Below are 14,194 nucleotides of genomic sequence, written 5' to 3'. Positions count from 1 at the left end.
GAGACTTAGGAAAGCCGAGATGACGAGGCTTTGCCGAGAAAAAGTTCCGTCAGATATGGAACAAATTCACGTGATCGTATTGACGGATAAAGCATTCGTATTGACGGATAAAGCACAAGTTTATCCGGCAGTAGTTATCGGTCAGCATGTGGGACAGTTGCAGGATAAATAGAGAATACATGGTTAGTATCTTACAATACAAGGTTTATTTTGGTGCGAGACTTAGGAAAGCCGAGATGACGAGGCTTTGCCGAGAAAAAGTTCCGTCAGATATGGAACAAATTCACGTGATCGTATTGACGGATAAAGCATTCGTATTGACGGATAAAGCACAAGTTTATCCGGCAGTAGTTATCGGTCAGTATGTGGGACAGTTGCAGGATAAATACTTATTACACGGTTAGTATCTTACAATACAAGGTTTATTTTGGTGCGAGACTTAGGAAAGCCGAGATGACGAGGCTTTGCCGAGTCATCTCGGCTTTCCGTGTCGAGCACCAAAATAAAACTTGTATTGTAAGATACTAACCGTGTATTCTGTTTATCCTGCAACCATTATGGCTTTCAAAACGAAAGCAAATTGACAGTTCCTTACTTTGTTTCGCTCGAAGCGAGACGCTTCTTTGATGCGGAGGTAAAGATTCATTCACTTAACCGAATGAGAGTGTACTCCTTTTTACTGCCGTGGGAAATAAATAAGCGCATTCACAAACAGTAACCGTAATTCTATTCAGGGTGATATATCACTGAAAGGAAATGAAAATACTCAAATAACAACCAATACCCATTAAAGAATTACTTAACAATACATACCTTTGTCATGAGCCAAGAAAAAGACGACATCGCCATGTACGAAATTTTCGATATCGTAAAAATGACGTCATTTCGGTGAATGTGACGTCACGTTTTAGCGGGACTGAATGACGTTTCATTCACCGGAAGGTTCAAGTTCTGGGTCAAGTTTGAAAAAGTTCCGTCAGATATGGAACAAATTCACGTTATCGTATTGACGGATAAAGCATTTCGTATTGACGGATAAAGCACAAGTTTATCCGGCAGTAGTTATCGGTCAGTATGTGGGACAGTTGCAGGATAAATAGTGTAATACATGGTTAGTATCTTACAATACAAGGTTTATTTTGGTGCGAGACTTAGGAAAGCCGAGATGACTTTGTAAGATACTAATCGTGTATTCTGTTTATCCTGCAAACTATTATGGCATTCAAAACGAAAGCAAATTGACAGTTATTTACTTGGTTTCGCTCGAAGCGTGACGCTTCTTTGATGCGGAGGTAAATATTCATTCACTAAACCGAATGAGAGTGTACTCCTTTTTACTGCCGTGGGAAATAAAAAAGCGCATTCACAAACACCATCCGTAAATCCATTCAGTGTAATATATGACTGAAACAATATGAAAATACTCAAAAAACAATATATACCCGTTTAAAAATTACTTTGCAATACATACCTTTGCCATGAGCCAAGAAAAAAAACGACACCGCCATACGAGATTTTGGATACCGTAAAAATGACGTCATTCCGATGAATGTGACGTCACGTTTTAGCGGGACTGAATGACGTTTAATTCATCGGAAGGTTCAAGTTCTGGGTCAAGTTACCGAAAAAGTTCCGTCAGATATGGAACAAATTCACGTGATCGTATTGACGGATAAAGCATTCGTATTGACGGATAAAGCACAAGTTTATCCGGCAGTAGTTATCGGTCAGTATGTGGGACAGTTGCAGGATAAATGTATATTCCATGTTAATATTCAAATAAGTTTTATCCTGCAAATTGAAATGCACATATGTGATTAAGTGATTCTGCTGTTGTTTGCCTCAATTATGTACTTGCCTAATAAATTAAGATCTTTTTTGTTATGTGTATTTAGCAATTCAATAACTTTGTAAACAGATGGCTTTACCCAAAAATAGTTTTTAATGTATTTTCTCCGAATATCTGAAAATTTTTGACAAATAAATAAAAAATGATATTCATCTTCTATTTCGAAGAGTTCACAGTTTCTACATAATCTATTATTCCTTTCAAACCTTTCTATATCTACCTGTCTCGATTGCAAGATTACAAGGTTGCAAGGAGTTTGGATACAGAAATTCTACGTTGTTTTGAAAGAGACTTCGTTAAATAAAATTGTAATGTTACGTCATCTACTAGATATCTAAAGAGATCACATTTACTGGAAGTGCTTATTGATGCCAACAACAGTTGTTTTGTCTGATCATCAATTCGTTGTTTAATTAACGGAAGTAAAATGATATCAGCAGGAGACTGCCTTAACCATATATAACATAACCCAAGTTCAGATAGTTTCTGTTTAATAAACACTAAAAAATTATGTTTTGGATGTACTTTTTCAGTTTCCTTAAAAAAGAACTGATATATTTCCTTCAAAATACAGTTATTACTATTCAATAGTTTAAACCAATACTTGAAGGCTTTGAAGATTTGTTGATTTACCAAGGGAAAACGACCAAGTTCATAATAAACCATTGCATTACAAGTTGATTTTTTTACACATAAAATATTTTAACAAATTTCTATATGAACCTTTTCAACTTCATCAGCTTTAAATCCCGCCCATGTTTCACAAGCATAATGAAGGATGCTAACAATATATGTATCAAATAAATGTAATAAAGTTTTAATATTGAAATTTACTTGATTGCACTTTGCCCTCAAGGCAAAAACGGCCTTGCGAGCTTGACTAGCTACGTGTTTAATAGTGGTTTTGAACTTGTTATTAAATCGTAGTAAAACGCCTAAATAACAAAATTCATCAGCAACTGAAATACCGTTTCCATCATGTGTCCATGATTCCGATTCCTTAATAATCCCATTATTTCGAAAAACTACAATTTTGGTCTTTTCAGTGCTAACAGATAGCGTCCATCTTTTAATGTAATCACATAAACAATTAAGCAAACTTTGTAAACCTTCGACAGATTCAGAGAAAAGAACCAAATCATCGGCATATAAAAGTTTGACCAAATTAACAGGTAAATCAATAGCCTCCGGTCAGTCTCAGGTAAGTGCGAGCAACTCAGGTATCCTACTCGGGTCATGATAAGCCTCCACAAATACCAGAAACACACATTAGAGAAATTGGCAACTCCACCATTTTTACGATCGGCATATGTATGTAGACATGTTTCTGTAAAGTTTTGTACTATCAGTGGCGCAGATCGCCAAAAGGTGAGATTTTCGATGGGTTTTTTTTTCAATCCATGGGATGATTTTTTTTTACACATATTGCTTTCATTCATTGCTTGTTTTTAAGTTGAATCGAACGTTAGAAATAAATTGTTGATAGCTATATTTTAATAGGAACAAATATGTATATAAATATGTTAATCGTAGTGATCATGAAGCACCTGAAGAGTTATTCCATTTTTCTACATGTATGTTTTCTCTTTATACATACATGTTTGTCTCTTGAAAGATTTATTTGCGGTTTTATAAAGAAAACTGTTGTGTAAAATAGCAGGAAAGGGCGAGTATCTGTCTTCGTTTTACATGTACAGCATATTAAATATGTTATGCTAGTTTACTAAAATAAATTAAAAGTATATGAAAAATTTGCGATTAACTTCATACATCCAACATTAAGTAATTCCAGGAGAAGAAAAAATAAATTAATGTCTTTTGGAAAATTCAGCTTATGAAACAAATTTTACATTACAAAACCAAAACACGAATTGCTCTTGCGACAATACAATCCTCTGCAACATAAAACTGTTTTTTTCTAGATATTTAACACAATAAATATAAATACGTCATTTAGATATATCGTTACTGACAGTAAACGCATCTTTAATCAAATCAATCTCGGTCACCGGACTTCTGTTTGATACAAATTGATCTATTTTTTATCAACTATGATGTATCTTCAGTTGAATATAGCAAACTTTCACACATACATTAACGTATTGTCGACATGAAATGTTTTGTCCTGGCCTTATCGAATAGAACTTTGTTTAGTACAGAACTAGTATTAAAATAATAACATGAAGAGTTACTTTGACACTAAGTACATAGTTTGATTAAATTAGATATAATGACGAAAAATTTATGATAGGAAAATACTGGTAAAATTTCCTTTCCCGTTTCAAAAACTGAAAGTGTGGTGGCACCGTGGCAACTGCCCCGCCATGTCCGACTATTTCATCAGCATCCACAGATGTTAGTCAGGTAATTTTGTTATACAATTTCATTTTTGATGGAGTGTGCAATAAAATTACCAGAAACGGCATCGAATGAGAAATTAATTTCTCATCCGAAAATATGTAGATTGAACGAAAATAAGTTATCGTCATTAAAAGTAGAATTTAAGGCACCTATCGTTTTACAGACTCGGTGTATTCGTATTTTGTATCATATTTGTGTTGAACTGCTGATCCGAAGTCCATTTCGATTTACGTACTAAAATAGCGATGTCCAGCTGAGATATAACACCAGAGAGTTTTCAGGTACATCATCTCGACGCTGTCCAGCTAACACGGGTACTTGAGGCACCATCGGAGACTGACCAGAGATGTTTACCTGTGTTAGTTACCTGTTGGTGGGTTGGTGTACCAATGGAGAGGAAGGACTATTGTATTCGTAAGTTAGGAACCTGTAGACAGGTATATAACCTCTTTCTAAATAACAGGAAACAAACACAGGTAACCTTTCTCTGGTCAGTCTCCGATCTTACGGATCCATGGTGGTCAGTTTACATACGGGTATATCTTCTTCAGCCAATTAACAGGTACCAAACACAGGTCATCCTCTCTGGTCAGACTTCAGTGATTTATTGTGGTCAGCTAACATGCACGGGAACATCGTATACAGCGAATCAGTAAGTACATGTAACCATATCAGAATAATGAATACATCATAAGCGTAGCTACTTATCATGTGTACATCTAAATATCAAAATTGCTCTAGTTTCAGCATTTGTTCCCAAAATGATATACCAAGTATATTCAGGATAGAATTTTCCCAACACATACTTTGCTTACTACCGAACGGTAACTCACATCTTCACATGCAAAATAAATTGAACAAAGAAAACTATTTCAACATTGAAGCGGGGACTTCTGTCGTTTTTGGACAACTCGTGCCATTGTTTTCTAATTTGTTTAACCATCTTGTTTCTTGCATTTTTCATGTAGATTTTAAATTTGGAAAGAAAAAACGGAGTTTTCGGACTGCTTTTGTTTGTTTTTCATACATTTAGTTGAAACTATACTTGAAAAAATAAAACGGACCCTATCACATCTGTGTAGATGCATTAGCCAAAATAGAAAAAAATATGATAAAACACAAAAGGTTTTTACATACCTTCATGTCATTTAAACTGTCTATTTTGTTAGCGAATATATTCTGAACATATCAAAACATTCGATTTCCATAATAGGCTTCTGATAATATGATTTTACATTAGTACAATTAGAAACATAAAAATGTATATACAATATAGGTGTCTGTATTACTATAGCTATAATCCTGTGGTCAATAGTGCTGTGCCTTTGGATGCCGATGATATTTCCCCGTGGATCCAAATTTCGTTAGGGCTTTGATCTGTAAGTATGGTAATTTATTATCTTTAAGAGTATAAAAATACTTTATAGTGAAGTTTGATTTTTATAGTGAAGTTTGATTGGTGATACAGAAGACGCTCTCCTGAAATAGAATTATCTCCCTTAGTCTGCCACTGACAGACCAAAGTCTCGCTATCAAAATGATATCTAGTGTAATCAAGGATTTAGATAAATGGGTTATTTATATCTATGAGTTAATGAAAATTGATACTCCACTTTTATAAACGTGGCTTAAAAAACTTGCTTATGTTTGCCCATTTGATCTCTGTTCATTGATGATAACTCAATTTAAAGGTAGTTTTTGTGTTTTAGAGTAATTGCAGTGTGGAACCAGTGATTTAAATGGTACTATTACTATTTAAATCTCATGTGGAACTTATGTAAAGTAATTTAAAAAGAAAAAAAAATATTTTTAAGGGTAGACTTTTTAAATTCATCGCCCAGTTTTATGAATACTGAGTCTTAGGTTTTCGTTATATATTACACAGGGATCTGAGAATACCTTCTCGTATATAGTACCATGTAGAATATGATTTTTATCGTTTTTTTTTTATCTAGACCTCCAAAACGTCTAAAAATGGTCTTACGGCACTCTGGTGGGTCCATGATTATATAATCTATAACTGATTCTCAGATCCCTGTGGTATATTATACTTATCAAGGATTTATATACGTCCTTGTACTGATTTATAAGACTTCTTTACGTCCTCGAAATAATGATACATCTAAATAAATAAAACTATAAATACTTTTTGAGGTTTTGAAATAGAAAAAAACAAGAACAAGGACACGAAAATCATATTTTATTCATTAGTACGTGTGAAATGGCGAAGATTATTTTCTCGCTAATTGTACAAAAGTTTGAAGTGTTTAAATTGAGGATTCGTGATACGGTTGTTTAATTCCAGGGTTTGAACAATTTCAAGTGAATGAACATCAGTGACACTTCAAGATATGCGATAGACATTCAATCGGCTGTCAGATTGAAATTTAGCGGGTTTCACAGCTGATTGGCACCCAAATACTAGTATTGTTATGTTGAGTGACTGGCCGTGAAGACAAAACCACCTCCACAATTCCGAGGATTTAACTCGTCATTGTACACAAGTAACTGTTCTTATCCAGTCATACAGACAAAGGGCTGACGACTCAGCTCAATGAAAGAGAGCATGCAACTTCCGGTCCGATTGCGCATGTCTCCAAATGTGTACGATCTTCTACAGTGCACTGTATAGTTGGATTTTAGAGACGAGGGTAGCTATACGTTAAAAGTTTGGTGATGTGTGTTAAGCTTTGATTTCACTAATTTGGAATACTATTTTAATTAAGGTAAGTAATCTACATGTATTAGTTTGTATATCTGAGCAGATCTGGCCTAATCGTGAACTGTTTACGATGCAAGGTGCGTGTTTCGTGGAGAGAGGCCCACCGATTCGACCTAGATTTCGACAGTGGGGGACCTGTGTTATCCTAAACTCCATGTGAATCACGAAGTATCTCCCACACACAACCCCAAAACACATAACTCTGAAATAACACACACTATTCTCTTGTGTAAGGGCGTTGTCAGTAAATTATTTGGGAGATAGAAGAAGTTTTATTTAAAGTAAGACGAAACTTGTCTCCGCACCCCTGTATACACATCGTGCTATGCCAACTGGCGACTGTGTTCATTGACAAAATCGTGCATACGACAGGCTTTATATATATATATATATCCATTTAAAATACCTTAGACAGGATTTAACTTTGTAAGTTACTGAAATTTCTTTGATCTTTTCTGCGATGTCGTACACTGTTTTTTCCGTACAAGTTTCCACTTTCTAGTTTTGTTTATCAAATGGTCAATTATACCACCTTGCATGCTTATAATGCTTATATAAATGGCACACATCTATCTCGTATCATCTATCTAGGTTAATCTAGGTTAAAGAGAACAGAAAATAGAAAATATAACTGTGTACAAGCATGAGAGTGAACAAGATCAAAGTTTGTGTATTGGAACAATGATATACAATGTACATTCTACAACAGTTAAACTTCGTATCAATTAATAATTGGTTTCGTATCAATTAATAATTGGTTTCCCATTTTAATGAAAAAGTTATATAATGTACAAAGTGTATTCTAGTTATATTCTGCAATGTTAATGATGGTTTTCCCCCCAGAATGGATTTCTTGTTTTCAGTTAAATTCTCCTTTAAGTAGAATATTTCAATTGAAGAACATAAGTAGAAAATCTAAATTGATTTTAACTAAACATTAAAAGTTTACTTCATGATTCATTGCATGGCTGGGTCTATATACATAAATTATGCATACAATATAAGATATTCTAAAACTTGACGCAATCCGTCCTTTATTTGTTTTTCACTTATGTAATGTGAGTCACAAATACAAAGTCACATATTATCATCCCTCCATGTTCCTTCTGACATAATTCTACACTTTAGCAAAGTTCTTTTTAAAGAAATATTTCCTTGTTAAGGAATAAAAATAAATCATTTAGTAATCTTATTTATTTTTCCATGAAAAGATGATGATAAAAGAAACCATGATATTAAAACAAAACACATACTTTTTAAATTGATATTTCATCTGAGCACATGAGAATGAAAAAGTCTTGATATGTAATTTAACTCATAATGAGATAATTTTTGCATAGTTTGTTTATTCAAATAAAATCATAATCTGTTTTGTAATATGATGTTATCTCACGAGATTTATAGCTCCTGTAAAAAGTGGGTTTGTCAGGATTGTAGACTTTCACATTAATTTCATAAATTGTTCACATTCCAGTCATCCCATTCCTGAGTCTGTGTATCCATTAACTTTTGATAAACACTTAAATCCTTGCTACGTAGCGGTTTTATTGATCAAACTCAGAAACAATTTTGTTAAATTTTACAAAAAACCGATATTGAGATTTTGACAAGATGCAATTAAAGTGTATATGGTTATTAGAGAGAATTTTCGTTAAGAGGTATTTTTTTTACGAGCTCTTCTTGTTGTCTAGACTGTCAAGTACCACGGTGCTGTAGGGCATTATAGACTTGGTAAAACAGATAGATAGAGTTGTGTGCATACAGGCTTTATGTGTATAGTACAGATTACATGTATACTTTCTCTGTGAAATGGACACCCCATTCTGCAATCAACTGTATGATGTGTGCAGTTACAGACATAGCATGCCACTTACTAAGAACTTCTGTACGAATGACATCGTTGTTGTTAGAGAAAACCCGTCTACAGATATTTCCTTAGCCCTATAAACATTCATTGCAATTCAAGGCAACTATAGACCTGCAAATATGCCTTTATGATTTTTCATATACACTCAGGAATACTGGCTAAATGAACCTGAAATGAACAGATTACTCTTAAGCATGGGAGCTTCATTTAGACATTTGTGCATCATACACAGTGACATGATATCAATGATTATTATATCATGATTATACTTGCATCTACCAGGGATCGGACTCTGGACCTCTGGATTACTAGTCTGGCGCTCAACCGATGGAGCTAAAGAGTGTTATATAGTTCTCTCTAACCGAATGGTATATTGCGGCTAGTATTGACTTATTTGCAAAACTTTTAATTCAGTATTTGAACAGTATATGACCCCATTTACCAAATTTTTTTCCTGGAACTCATTTTGCTGAATTATTAAGTCAAAATATGTTATGTCTGAATTGGAAACTTCTCATTGAAGTGGTACTATACATTTCTATATCCGTACTGTCCATATATATACTGAAGTACATGTACATGTTTCTGTAATTATAATCTGTAGCATACTTGTGGATTAGGCATACATAAACCCTTACCATGAAACGGATGATAGAATCTCCTAAAGCATCTGAAGTTAGCTAGACTTGATTGTATTGATGATACCAGGCATATACCTGTTTATAATATATATATGTAAGTATGTAATGCTATTCAAACCTGTGATATAAAAGCTTTCCTGTACAAAGATCAGATCGTAGGAAATAGACTCTTTAACTGCCTGTGTGGTGGTGTATGGGTTAAATCTCTTCAAATTTACAACTTAGGAAGTCATTTGATCTCTCTACTTACATCCAAATAGACATATTTAAACAATGCAGACATGTACCTTCTTGAAAATTCACTCTGTGAGAATCTTTTATATTGTTTAGTGTTAGATGTGGTTCACTTATTAAATGGGGCTGCTCACAATAGCTGAGTGGTTAGTGTGTTAATTCCCACATATATTACCGGTAGTTCAGCCTCCACCTCTGGGTTGCAAGTTGAAAGCTACCTGGAGCAGCTAGTTGCCAGGTACATGGTCAAAGTTGGTGGTTTTCCTCCAGGTACTTTTGCCCCCCCCCCTCTCCTCTTACTAAACTTAGCATATTAACAAATTTATAAAAACTATTTATTTTTGGACATGTAGGCACCATCTTTTCAAAATCTAAATGATACTGAATTTTTAGCAAAATTAACTAATTAGCCATTGACAGAGCCATGAAGGCAAAGTAAATTAGCAACTTACTATCTAACTTAATGAAGATGCTATCATGATATTAACAGATAACAGGAATGTGTGGAGAGGCAGAACCAGAGTTGCTGGAGAAAACCATCAACCAACAACCATAAAGAATATCTGAGAGTCCTCAACCTGTGAAATTTTAAAGTATGCCTGTTTAGTGCAATAGGTATAATTTGAAGGCAAAGTCAAAATATTTGAATATTATTACAGAAATGCCACAACATACACTGTCCAATACACCTAGATGTATATCTGTAAAGGTCAATTTGAACAAAACAAGTTTACATGTTCCAATGGGACTCTGTCTCCCTATGTGTTGACTATTGACACATCTGGACTGACAGTTGCTGTAATATTAACCTAGTTCTGTGACATATAGTACAATATTATTGTTTATTCACAGATTGGACAGTGACCCTGACCAATGTTTACTCATTGTACCACATCAAACTTATACTCTTCTATAATTACCATGATTTTGTGGTGATCGTTTTGAAGGTTGGGTGATTTGTCGCAAAATATTGATATGATCTCTGAACTTTGACTTAGTGATCTTGATATATTAGGTTATTATACATACAATACTGACTTTAAAGCTTGTAGTACACATGACATGGATTTTTTATGTAATGACCTTGACCTTGATGTTTGACATTATGACCTTAAACCTGACTTTATAAGCAAGAATTAGTACATATATTACAGAGAACTTGTTTCTAATGAAGTTTATCACCTTATGAACCTTATAATTAAACCAGTGACCTTCATAAGGCAGGATATTGGCTAGCAGTTATCTTGACTAACTTCATTAAATTTTATCTGCATGGCTGTTTTAGTTTTGACCTCTACCACCTGGTCACTATAACAGAATCGGTACCTACAGTATATATCTATCTGTTTTAGTTTTGACCTCTATGACCTGGTCACTGTAACAGAATTGGTAGTACAGTTTATATATCTATCTGTTTTAGTTTTGACCTCTATGACCTGGTCACTTACATGATTGGTACAGTATAAATCTATCTCCAAGGTCGCCAACTTCTTACAGTAATTACTTTGTTATTTATTACTTGACAATTAGTGTCAGAATTTGTTTGTGTAACATAATGACAAAGTCTACATGATAAGTCTGGAGACATTTGACCCTGGTTTCTGTGAACCTCATCTGGGAGGCTGCAGGTCTTTAAACAACAGTTAGTGTCATCTCTTGGTTGTGTTTGGGGAATGGTATAAGGAGATTAGGGTATTAACCTGATGTCTCAAGGGAGGCCTGAGGAGGGGGTCGTTAGGGGCACAGACCTACAGGGGAGGGGGCCATTAGGGAAAAGCTAGGCCTACAGGGGAGGTGGTTAAAACCTGCTGGGTAGGGGAGGTAACTATAGTTTGAGGACATTTACTACATGTAATACCAAATTGTTTATCAGAATAGACCTGCTAAGGAAAAGAGATATTTTACCATGAAATATTTTGTGAATGCAGGTACCTTAAACTTCTTAATATTGCATTAAGGGGAGATAACTCCACTCTGGAGTATTGTAATGGTGGAGTAGGATATATAAGTAGATAACTTACATCAGGGGCACCCAGAGGAGGGAAAGGTCATTACAATGACCATGTGACCTGCTAGGTAGGGGAGGTAACTCTGTTGTGGAGAATCAGTTGTTGTGCATTGGGAATATATATGGGAGATTATAGGGTATTAACCTTGGGCATCTGGGGAGGCAATTAGGAGGAGTGATAATTAAGGGAACAGCTACCCCTGTAGATAAAGGGAAGGTACCTATAGGTGATTTTAAGTCTGAAAAATATTATAGTGTTCTAGATATAGTGACAGATGATTCTAATCCTGGTCACTGGTTCCTAAAGCTGCTTCTTGTTTTCAATATGTACTAGAGCAATGAGTGAAAAAAAATTGCAAAGAATTTAATATCTCATCGTTATGACATTTATTAGGATAAATACATTGCTAAAGCTTGTCAACTATTTCAATTGTTCCAAGAAGGGCATTTAACGAATACAAACTTGAAGCAGAGATGTGTGTTTTTGTGTACTTGTGTATCACATAAGTTGTGTTTCCTGTTGTACTCCTGGTGTAAGTGTTATGTAAGATAGGTGCTGTCCAGAGCTAGGTGCTTATCACCAGTCAGATTGTTGGAATGTTTGGTGAGAAAACAGCACCCATCAGCTGTGCTAACACCAGGGGCAGGGGATGCATCACGTGTGTATGTTTCAGACTCTGTACCTGTGACTAATTGGTATACATCATACATCTATCTCTTGTCTGTGTACACTTGTCCAATGTCTCCTGGTGCTTCAAATTTAGACATACAACACCTATTTCAAAGTTTACTTTCATGTACATCATTTGTCTTCCTGTTGTCTGGATGGACAGATGTTGAACAAACTTTTTCTTTTCTGCTTTTGATCTTTTTCTGCTTTTATTTGCCATAATGAAACAACAACCATTCATGGCAGTATCCCATTCTAACTCAAAAGTTTCAAATTGAGACCATGATTTCAAATTATAATTGACAGAGTCATGATGATCTTCTATTTTCAAAGCATCTACAATATCCTGCTTCAATTCTTGAATACTAAGTCACCAAAACTGTTAGATCACCATCATTCTTTAGAATAATTTAAATCATCACCAAAATTTGTCTTTAAAATTTGTCTTTACAATTTCTCTAAAGGTTATCCCATTCCTAAGTTTACAAGCTAAATTATAATTTAGTTGAAAAAATTCTTGTCAGCAACGTAAACTGTGTTGTCTGTACATGATTTTTCACACTGTTAAGATGTTCCTTAATTCATTCATTATCATACAAAGTAACACCAGTAAACAATCACAAAAAATGCTGGCCCATGGTTTTGAAAAATGGCCGCCTTTTTATGGCTCTGATGGACCTGATGACCCATGCAAAATCATCTGCAGCTTTGTTTTTGTGAGGGAAGTTTTCGTTTACTTATGTCATGCAAGGTGTTTCTATTTCAATTTGGACTTTCCATGATGATTGCATCCTGAGACTTAGCGCTGTTAGGGTTTATGTGTATACAACAGCACATCTGACTGTAAGTTTGGTAAGCGTATGTGTTTCTGCGTAGTTCTCTTTGCCAAACATTTGTCAGCACTGTCTGCGTAGTACACATGTCTAGGTCTATATATCTATATATATCAAGTCATTTCTATCGGAACTTGTTACAGCTAGGATACATGTGGAATTGCCAACTTTGAAAGTTTATTCTCTCCCTGTGTGAAATAATAATGTCAGACTGTTTGTGTCAATTTGCTAATGTGTCTATATATATATAACAAAATTTTAATGCCAGGAATTTTAAGTCCTCCCATGACATTCTGTGAAAATTCTGTCAAAATATGTGATCTTTAATATACATTAATTTAAACAGGAATGGTATCTCCAAGATATGTCAAATACTCCTTTCCCAATCAGAATAGACTCTCTGTATTCTGACATAAGTCTGATTTAAAATTTGGAACATGCTTGCACCATATGAAATTAATTGTGTGTATTTTGGCATTTCCTTATATTGGCTAATCAGCAGATTTGAAATTTACTTATTAAGATATGTGAATTTTAAAGCTATTCATCATTTAAAATTTAATTTGGTTTTATTTGATTGGGAGAAAGATTTTGATATTTATCTAAATTAGATATTAGATTTCCATGTTTTTGAAGTATCAAGTGACCAGAGAAACATGTTCACTGCCAGAAGAGGAGGAATAATGATTTTGGGTATAAATGGGGGTATATTTTTATACAGGGCCCATCATGGGGGTGAGGGGTTAGGTACTTATATATCTTTACTTAGCATTGCCATGTCTATACAAATTGTGGTTCATTCTATTTGGATTTCATATGGAAGCGACAGCATGTATGTTTTGGGGCTGTGGTGGCCGAAAGATTTTTCTAACATATTATACCACACCCTTCACCTCTGGGTCACAAGTTTGAATGCCACGTGGGTCATGTGCATGCAATTGCCTGCAGGTGGTGACTGCTGGTTGGTGGTTTTTCTGCATGTACTACATTTTTTCTCTGCCATTTAAAC

General features: G+C 34.7%; 1 protein-coding gene and 1 pseudogene across 3 annotated transcripts in view; one reads left to right on the top strand and one right to left on the bottom strand.

Moving 5' to 3' along the window:
- Window positions 1-1,817: 1,817 nt before the first annotated feature.
- On the bottom strand, window positions 1,818-8,653 carry LOC138305053 (uncharacterized; annotated as a pseudogene).
- LOC138336959 (plexin-A4-like) overlaps window positions 6,787-14,194 on the top strand; it is a 179,108-nt gene continuing 171,700 nt past the window's right edge. The window contains exon 1 of one of the 3 annotated variants that reach the window (XM_069286607.1): window positions 6,787-6,936. The gene's annotated coding sequence lies outside the window, so the exon portion shown is untranslated. The remainder of the gene's footprint in view (window positions 6,937-14,194) is intronic. The other 2 variants (XM_069286601.1, XM_069286602.1) reach the window with 2 other exon arrangements.

The sequence above is a fragment of the Argopecten irradians genome, chromosome 12, assembly GCF_041381155.1.
Source record: "Argopecten irradians isolate NY chromosome 12, Ai_NY, whole genome shotgun sequence".
Classification (NCBI taxonomy): domain Eukaryota; kingdom Metazoa; phylum Mollusca; class Bivalvia; order Pectinida; family Pectinidae; genus Argopecten; species Argopecten irradians.
This window is presented reverse-complemented; position numbering and strand designations above follow the sequence as displayed.